We start from the raw sequence: 10720 nt of genomic DNA, 5'->3' as shown, positions 1-10720 counted from the left end.
ATCCACATTTCGTAATGTTGGAGGAGAGGCAAAAAGCTGAAGAAAACGATTTTTATGATATTTCCACGTGATTATAATACACATGCAAAATTTGTACATGACGTACGGGGATAGAAGGGGGAACTGTTTTGTGTTTTGCACGTTTCCTTTCTGCAGTAAATACATTGTTCAAACGAATTGTGGGTTGAATTGATTCAAGTAAACGACAATGAAATTGATAAACATCCAATTTTAGAAGAAAATTTAGCTGTTAACCCTTGTCCGGGCAAGATATTTTTGTAACGTAGACGGGCAACTGGGCCTTTAACCAACTCTATTAGCCTTACCAACTCGATATGTTCATGACTTTAACTTCGACTAACGATAGAAGAATTCAGAATATTATGTCATCGAAGTATTTTTGGTTATTGGGAAATTCGAAAAAAAAAAAAAAAAATGAAGCTACTGAGCCTGGGAGGCCCCGCTTGCCCGAATATGGCTTAAACATTTCTGAATAATATATGTGAGTTGTGGAACTACAAATTAATCACTCATCTTTTTAATCAGAATGTGTACCGGTAGTCGTTTTTAGATGTTTAGCGATATTTTTGCCATAAAAGTCATCGCTCAGGCCAGACCCGTAGCCAGCCCAAAATTGTAAGGGGGGTCCGGCTGAAGTTAGGAGGGCCCGATCCAGCCATATGATAGTTCATCACCATATTATAGTTCATTTGCAAGCCTACCGTGAAAATTTTCGAGGAGCCAGCAAAAATTTAGGGGGGGCGCCCCCTTAGACCCCCTGGATACGGGCCTGGCTCAGACACTCTATTTAATAAAATTCAGGCCACCAGGAACTGTAGTCAGTGAAATCAGTCGCTTTCATTTGAATAATGGAAAACTTGTTAGAGATAGTCGACGAAATTCTTACGATCTCAACAACGTTGTTCACTGTGAAGTTTTCCTCCTTTCAAAGCTTTCTTAATATTATCCCGAATTCCCTCATTGGGCATGAAGAAGTGACCTCTAGCGGGAAAACTAGAAAGTCTCATTTACTGCCGATAGGGAACTCGTCCGGGACAAGTCTCCTTTCTACAGTAAACGAAAAATTGAAGGCGTTGCGATGTCCATTGTTATTGATGGGACAAGTGTTATTTCGGGGCTAAACTGTGCATTGACATATTACAAAACCATTGAAAATGTTGGACATGTTTACTTTCTGCAGTAAGTGGTTCAAAATTGCACCTACATTACACATTGGGGGTATATTCAGAACTTACAGTAAAACTATTAATTAAAATTAAATCAATACTGACCTCGTTTAGTTTCCTGCACAGGACGGACCCACTGAACTTGCGAACATCTTAAGTGTAACGAAATTATAAGGACAAAGTAAAAATAACAAAAAATATATATATTCTATAGAAAACAAACCAATAACATTTTATTCGAACGTAAAAAAATGGAAGGAAAGAAATTCAAACGAACGTTCACCTTGAATATTATTTTCTACTATTTTTGCTAATGGACAAAAGGGAATTGTTTTAGAACTATTTTGTAGATTTGGTGACAACTGGCTCCCAAGTTATCTGAATGACCAAAAAAGAATCTTAAAATATTTGTGTAACTAAATTGTCTAAGTATGTGCATAGTTGTTTCCAGGGTCATTAGAAAACAGGGAATATGGTAACTCCAAAACTCAAGGTATATAAATTAATGTAAATTGCCTAATATAAAAAGGTCCGGAATAGGACAGGGAGGTATTTTGGCTCGGACCGTAAACAGCAGTCAGCATCTCACAAGAAATGTTCTGTCGCTTGAATAATAATAATAATAATAGTAATAATAATAATAATAATAATAATAATAATAATAATAATAATAATAATAATAATAATAATAATAATAAGAAGAAGAAGAAGAAGAAGAAGAAGAAGAAGAAGTTGGAAACAAGATTATTGGTGCTATTGAGCGAGGATCCTTTAAATACATGTAAGTTGTATTTTTATTAATGTCTACCAAAAACTGTCAGCAATAAATTCCAATGATTAAATTTTGGTCTTCCGAATAATAGCACAAAGAGTAGACATTTGTATTTATTTGATTTTTTTTTCTTTTTTTTCTTTGTAGCATTATCTGATTTATATAACTAACTAACTCTATGGCCTACGGAACCCAGAGATTCAATGCCGCGTTCACAAAAGATCTCCACTGACTTCTATCCTTAGCCAACTGGATCCAGTTTCTACTTTGGATTCCTATTTCTCCGAGATCCATCTTAATATTGTCCTCCCTTCTGCGCCTAGGTCTTCCTAATGGTCGTTTTCCGATTGGTCTTCCAGTCAAGACTTTGAAAGAGTTTCTACTTTCTTCCATTCTAGCTACATGACCTGCCCACCTAAGCCTCCTAGACTTGACGACCCTAACAATGTTGGGTAAACCATATAAATTATGTAGTTCCTCGTTATGAAGTTTCCGCTATTCCCCATTCCCGTTCCTCTTGGGTCCGAATATTCTTCTCAGGATCTTGTTCTCAAATACTTTCAATCTATGTTCTTCCCTCAGTGTAAGCGACCATGTTTCGCAACCATACAGAACAACAGGCATGATTATCGTTTTGCATATTTTAAGCTTCAAATTCCTCGACAGAACTCGCGACGACAAGAGATTTTGAACCGAATAGTAACACGAACTCCCTGATTTTAGTCGACATTTAATTTCTTCGTGGATATGATTTTCGTCTCTTAATATTGATCCTAGATATTTGAAAGTATTCACTTTACCAAAAGTATTGTTTGATATTTTAACGCATCCATAATTATTCTATCTGATTCATATTGTCTTTTTATAAGTATTTTAAAGTTTTGTAAATAAAGCTCTGTAACTCATAAAAAAAAAAAAAACTACTGTTTGCTTTATTTTAGTTACCCTAAAACTATACTGTATAAATTAAGGCAGAGGTGAGATTACTTGTTCCTTCACCCAGTTTGCTTTTCCATAGTCAATAGAAATATTTAAGGTTATAGATTAGCAACTATTTAAACATAAGGTAAAGCGTTAGGCAAGGAAGAGTTTAATGGAAACTATTGATTCTGTTCAGTAAACAAGAAATTCACATCATAGTCGCTAAAGCAAAACGACTCCATATTTTGGAGCACGAAATTGCAACTACAAAACATCGCCTTCTGAAGCCGTTTACATTAATTTTTTTGTGGGTACTGCGACCTGTTTCCGTAGAAAAATAATTTTCTTATTCGATAGAAGAGTCTTATCCACAAGTTCCCAGTAACTCACTTTCGCAAAGCACCCATACACAAATATGCCTATGTTATTAGTATGTTTATTTACTTTTGAGTTTTACGTCGAATGGCTCCACCTGAGGAATTCAGTAGTGCAGCAATTGAGCTGCATTTAAAGTGCGCAAGGTGACTCTCAAAGATAGTGGGGTATCCTCTTATGTAGCGATGCGCACGAGACAAGATTCGTGACTGTTTCGTCTCAGAAATATGCTGTAAAAGTGATGTCTCGACTCGAAAAATGTATATTACTCTATTGGAAGAGCCGCGTCTCGACTCGAATTTTGTCAGGAAAATCCTGTCTCGACTCGTCTCGTGTGCATCCCTATTCTTATGAAAAATACAAGAAATTAAAAGACTATGTTGCACACATAGACAGCCGCTGAGTGGGAAAAAATGAAATCTTTAAGTTTAACGTCCAACGATTATGTCCTTTAGGCTAAGGGAGACGAAGATTAAAGCAAGTGAATGATCATGGAAGAATTGGTGGAATGAAAAGGTTTGAGGACACGAGAGTACCCCGAGAAAATTCACACACACGATGTTGTTCACGATGTTGTGGTTACTTGGTCGGGGATCCAACTACGGACCCCCAGCACTACAGATAAGCACGCTACTACTGAGCCACCTTGCCTCCAGCCGCTGAATGAGTCCAGTCGGTACACTTGCACCACATTAATACAAAAGTAAGATTGAAATTACACTTTCCGTAATCCCTTTCATAAAACGCATTTAATCTGAAAATGTGATTTTAATTTTATATCAAGTTCAGACTCTTTCCTGGTTGTGAAAATATAAATGACCAATCAAACGAAGCGATTCTTTTTTAGTCAGTGAACCATTGAGAGTAGTTCCGAGAGATGAAAGAACCGTTTTGTCCAATGCTATTGCTAACTGAACGTTTGTCGCACTCTTTTGATATAGAGATGAAGGTGGGCGAGGGTTTTTGGTGAGAAAAGGAATCCTAGAAATCCGGGGCATCCGTTTCTCAGAGAGACAAGCAGGAAAAGCAAACGATCAGATGAATCAGATTCGGAATCTCGCTCAACAGGTGGAGCAGGAGGAGGAAGAAGGTCGCAGCAGTGTTGCCCACTACTAAAACAACTCTTTAAAAGCAAAAATCTTCGCCAATTTCTATGAAGTTTTGTTTCTCTCTTTCAAAAATCTTAATATTCAACTTGAATGTTCAAATACGCGATATGCATAGAACATTCATAAATCTATTAAATGTTGGCAATCCAGATTAAAAATAAGTTTTACAGTTTGTTAGAGCTGATGCTCTGATTGACGGTGAAAAGAAATTGCGTGCTATCTTGATAGTTTATAACCTTACAATAGACATGAAGATGTACACTACCGTTCCAAACTTTTAGAACACGCTGGATTTTTGTAAACATGTACTTTAATCCAATAATTTTAGCACGACAACTTTACAGCCCTGCATCAGATGTACACTTATGCCAAAAATTATTGTCGCATGTCTATAAATATGTTGTTGTAGGAATATAATTTGATAATGAATTCGCCCGGTATTTCTTATAATGTTAATATGTGTATAATCGGCAAAGACGTGTATATGGCAAGTTTCATGTTAAAAGAGCAGGAAATAAGAACAATAGAACGAAAATAAAACTTTCTTGCCCATTTAACAACATTTTGTTTTACTCATTCTAACTTTCGTATTTATAATCCTTTTCCTGTGAAATTGACCACAAATATACATTTCCCGATTATACACATAGTATCAGTATTAAAAGTAACCTGCAAAATCATTATCAAATAATATTCTTACAAGAAGACAGTTATAGATATGCGACAATCATTTTTGGACAGTGTACTTCTGCCTATAGCATAGAATTTGACGACAGTTGAATTGAGGTCTGAGAGGTACTGCAGATAATATATCAAATTCTAATTCTTAAAACTAAAGCCAAAAAAGGATATTTCATATAGATATTGCATAGTATAAACAAAAGTGTGGAAAATAATAGTTTTGTTTGCGAAGTGTAGACACAGAGGGTCAATGCAATGATAAAAATTTGAAAGAGAAAGTAGTTTTCCAAATTTTGCAGTTCTTTATAGCTTGTTGATACTGTAATATCCTATGTGATGTCGTAAACAAGCAATTCCACGCATCAATGTTTACAAACACCACCAGAGGGACCTATAATCACATGCAGACGACGGCTTCTGGCCCCTCCCATGGAGCAGAAGACGACATCGGAGCAGCAGCGCCACCGCCACCCAAAAGGACCCTATAAATTGGATGGACGAAGGCAACTCGATACCAGTTTTCTGGTGACCCTCCTTTAGTCTGCTACGGGGCTCTTGGAATAACCTAACCCCAGGCCTCTAGTCTGATACGGGACTACGCCTATCCTATCTCCTGGCTTAGCCTGCTACGGGGCTCTGTCTGGGAATCCTAACCTCAGCCGCTTAGCCTGCTACGCGGCTCTGTTGGCCACTTAACCCGCCTCTGCTTTCTACGGAGCATTGATTCCTTAATTCCACTCCTCTTAGCCTGCTACGGGGCTCTGTTGGAGATCCTGTCTACGACCTTACGGTCAAAGACCACCTATAACTAACCTTTAATTTTAGAGAGATTAATTTGTACAGAATTTTGTGAAAATAGTAGTAGTAGTCCCCCCGTTATATCTCGCCGAGTCAGCAAAAATTTTCTCGATTCTGATTGGCTGAGAGAGGTCACGTGACGTTAGGCCCCGCCCACGCGGGAAATTCAAATTTTTAGGTCACGTGGTATGACGTCATGAGTCACCCTGCGGGGAAATCCCTCACCCGGGATTTTTGAAATTTGTTCCCTTTTACGGGTAAGATGTGTGTTTTGATTGGTTGATAGCTGTCACGTGATTTTAGACCCTGCGATATTTGAAATTCGTTCCCTTTTACGGGTAAGATGAGTGCTTTGGTACCACGATGATGATTGGCTGACAGAGATCACGTGATCTTAGGCCCTGGGATTTTTAAAATTCGTTCCCTTTTACGGGTAAGATGAGTGCTTTGGTACCACGATGCTGATTGGCTGATAGAGGTCACGTGATCTTAAGCCCTGTGACTTTTGAAATTCGTTCCCTTTTTACGAGTAAGATGAGTGCTTTGGTACCTCGATTCTGATTGGCCGACAGAGGTCACATGATCTTAGACCCGCCACACGGTGAACAGAATACGTGGGAAAACTCCTCACTCATTTGTTTCCATTTTACGGGTAAGATGATTGCTTTGGTACAATACGAAGCAAAAAACCTGCAACATGAAAGTTTAAGTTCATTGTGAAACTACGCCAACAACATAGGCAACCAACCTAACGTCTTTGTGGCACTAATCACGCCAGGATAACCTTCGGCTTCGCCCCCCTGCACACTTCGTTTGGAGCAAGAAATGCATAGACCACGTGGCTACAAACAACAAATTTCTCACAAGATGGAGTAATAGATTGAGGTTCTTCTCATTTCTCTTCTCATTTTACATCCTCAGTTTTAAAGAGAGAGAAAGAGAAAAAGGTCAACGTGATAAAAACTAAATAAAGAGGAATATGTGAAATATAAAGGAAAAGAAAACGTGCGCATATATTGACAAATGACACATGCACTTCAAAGGAGACCATCTCAAATTTTGTTATGAACCATATATAATAACTGTGAGAATCAGCAAACCACAAAGACATAATTACACACAGTAAGTGTTATACAACACATATTTATTTAAACAAATAAAAATGCTTGCAGAAAGCTGAAGATGTCTTTAAAATCTCAACCTTAACTGAAACAAGAGATTACTTCTCTATTGTTTTTCTTCGTAGCATCCATCTAAATGGAGAAATGAGAAAGAGATAACATCTTAAGAGATTCGCACGTATACAATATCGGAAACTGCTAAATGGAAAAAAGTACCGTCTTTGGCTGGGACTCGAACCCAGAACCTTAGTGTTAGAAATCCAACACTCTACCGATGTAGCTAGTCTGACATTAATACCCTGTTCCTCCATCATTACCTATGAAAGATGGAATGGAGTCTGCAGAAAACTACGTCTAACATGTCCACGACAGACCGCCTATAACCTATGTCTAATTGGTACTTAAAAAAGCTAGTTCTGCACGTGCATAGAAAAGTAAAATCAAATGAGTAGTTAGTACACATCACTTTGTCTGTCTCACTCTATCTCTGACTATAGAAATAGAGGAAGAAGAAAAAAATATAGAGGTTGAGAATACAGAAGAACAAGCAAAAATATAAGTTGCAGGAAAATGAATATCAAGGAGAGAGAGAGAGACATAGAGACAGAGAGAAAAATAGAGGGAACGGAGCAAAGATTTAATATACATCGGAAAAGAAGATTCACAACTGTGCTATACATTTAATGTATTGAATACTCTGCAGGCCTGTATCCACGGGGGGCTAGGGGGGCCGCCCCCCATAACTTTGGCTGGCCCCAATAAAGGTTTTACGATAGGCTTGCAAATAAACTATAATATGGTGATGAAGTATAATATGATTGGGTCGGGCTCCCCCTAACTTCGCCCCCCCCCTAAATTTGTGGGCTGGCTACGGGCCTGATACTCTGTTTCTTCTAAATTGCTTGCTAGATGACAAATATTAATTTGTAAAAACGTAGCAAATGCCCGCGTTGTCTTGTTTTCTTACTATTTCAGTAATAGTGGAAAACGTGGTTTATGCAACATAATAAATTACTAATTTTCCCACAACAACCATGTAGATGTTGTTGATGATTTTGAGTTTAACGTCCGTTCAGCAGCGAGATTATATGAGACGTTGACCTACTTATTAACGTGGGATCCGAACCATATGAGCTGCTGCCGGGAATCGAAGCAACCATGTACTGTTGGTAAGAAATTTCTAAGCAAAAGAAAAAACTGATCAGCAAAATACATAAAACGATAGTCCTGCAAACTATTACTTAAAGAGAATTTATTGTAAAATCAATACATCCATGTGGCGGTATATAGTCGTAAAGTGATTAGAAAACTTAATATTAAACTGTCGATCACATTGTTTTACTTATTTGAATTCAATGTCGTATAGATTCGGTTTTAGCTCTAGATTTCAGCGTTCTCACTTCGATTCTTAACTTGTTGGAAATATGCATTAATCGAAATTATAAAAACATACGAAATTTAACTAGCTAAAAGAAGAGAATAACATAAAAATCCGGATTAGAGTATGTCGTCGCCAACATGTGCTTTTATTTCAGGGAGCATAAAGTCGGGAAGATCAACATTTTTTTTACCATTAAATCGGCCTATAATTCGATGGATACCACCTAACCTGCAGTCTCGCATATCCATCCCCAACAGTGAATCGTCACATGACCCATTCGCGCTGAACGGGCCATATATTGTGGATCAAACCGTCTTCCAGATGGGCGATACACACGTGTTGGCCCAAAATTTCCAGTGGAAAATATTTTTTTCATCTGTAAAGACAACAGTGTCCCAGTGACAAGTAATATTTAGCTCTGCAAACGCCAGTCTATCGACTTTGTGATCTTCTGTCAATCTCTCCTTAACAGCAGCCCGGAAGGACCTTAAGCCTGCGGCCCGAATTCGCCGTCGGACTGTAGTTACATAACCTGGAAAGGCGGTAGACTGTTGCAGTTTTCGGGCACACATGAAAGGCTGTCGACAGCATTGATCAACTAATCGTTGGTCTTGTGTCGGTGAGGACACTCGTGGCCGACCACTTCCAGATTTTCGAGTTAGGCTTCCAGTTTCCTCATATTTTTTCCACCACCTGAACGCTGTTGCACGATGCACGCCTAATCGAGCGCCTGCTTCAGGAACACTCAATCCAGCATGTTCAATTAGAGCGATAACACTCTCGCGTACAGAATGATCATATTGCGCCATCCTTACACACCAAAGTAAAAGTGCTAGAAAGTCTTTGAATATAGGATAATGCAACATATTGCTATACATGACGTCGTATTATGAAAGGCATGCGTAGAAGAAGTAGATGTGCCTGTAATCAACTGTTGTTGCACGCAAAAATACTCACTCACTGTTAGTAACAAAATATTTTCCATTTTTTTAAATCCAATACATTAGAATATAGTAGCAGTTACTATTTTTTAAGAACATAACTTCCAGCGAGTGGTGGGCATAAACAAAAACTCGTAACTATGCAACAGTTAACTTCCATCAAAACCCACGAAGCACTTTACAGATTTAATCTGATTTATTTGTGCAATTTAGATACATATAAGATTACAACTTGTCCGGGAAATTTGTTTATACTCGTCTAAAACAGTTCTATTCTATTATTCGCCACTCGTATACATTATATGACAAACAACAAAACAGAAACAAGTAAAGTGCAAATACTATAGACAATATTTATCAAAACGTACTAGAGGATTAAGATATAGCCGAGCGGTTTAGTAGAGTAGTCCACTACCTCCGCCTTCTCGTGTTCAAACCCACCTGAGGTTTGTGTCTATTCTCTGTTTTTTTTCTTGTGCTTTCACAACGAACGTTTTTTCTATAATTTCTATAAGCTATGACTTGCAAACCCTAAAGAAAATACACATGTTTATTGTAATACTCTAATCCGGATTTTTATGTTATTCTCTTCTTTTAGCTAGTTAAATTTCGTATGTTTTTATAATTTCGATTAATGCATATTTCCAACAAGTTAAGAATCGAAGTGAGAACGCTGAAATCTAGAGCTAAAACCGAATCTATACGACATTGAATTCAAATAAGTAAAACAATGTGATCGACAGTTTAATATTAAGTTTTCTAATCACTTTACGACTATATACCGCCACATGGATGTATTGATTTTACAATAAATTCTCTTTAAGTAATAGTTTGCAGGACTATCGTTTTATGTATTTTGCTGATCAGTTTTTTCTTTTGCTTAGAAATTTCTTACCAACAGTACATGGTTGCTTCGATTCCCGGCAGCAGCTCATATGGTTCGAATTCCACGTTAATAAGTAGGTCAACGTCTCATATAATCTCGCTGCTGAACGGACGTTAAACTCAAAATCATCAACAACATCTACATGGTTGTTGTGGGAAAATTAGTAATTTATTATGTTGCATAAACCACGTTTTCCACTATTACTGAAATAGTAAGAAAACAAGACAACGTGGGCATTTGCTACGTTTTTACAAATTAATATTTGTCATCTAGCAAGCAATTTAGAAGAAACAGAGTATCAGGCCCGTAGCCAGCCCACAAATTTAGGGGGGGGGCGGCCGAAGTTAGGGGGAGCCCGACCCAATCATATTATACTTCATCACCATATTATAGTTTATTTGCAAGCCTATCGTGAAACCTTTATTGGGGCCAGCCAAAGTTATGGGGGGGCGCCCCCCCTAGCCCCCCGTGGATACGGGCCTGCAGAGTATTCAATACATTAAATGTATAGCACAGTTGTGAATCTTCTTTTCCGATGTATATTAAAT

The sequence above is a fragment of the Thermobia domestica genome, chromosome 9 (genome assembly GCF_964235325.1).
Source record: "Thermobia domestica chromosome 9, izTheDome1.hap1.1, whole genome shotgun sequence".
Taxonomy (NCBI): domain Eukaryota; kingdom Metazoa; phylum Arthropoda; class Insecta; order Zygentoma; family Lepismatidae; genus Thermobia; species Thermobia domestica.
Note: the sequence above shows the minus strand (reverse complement) of the source record.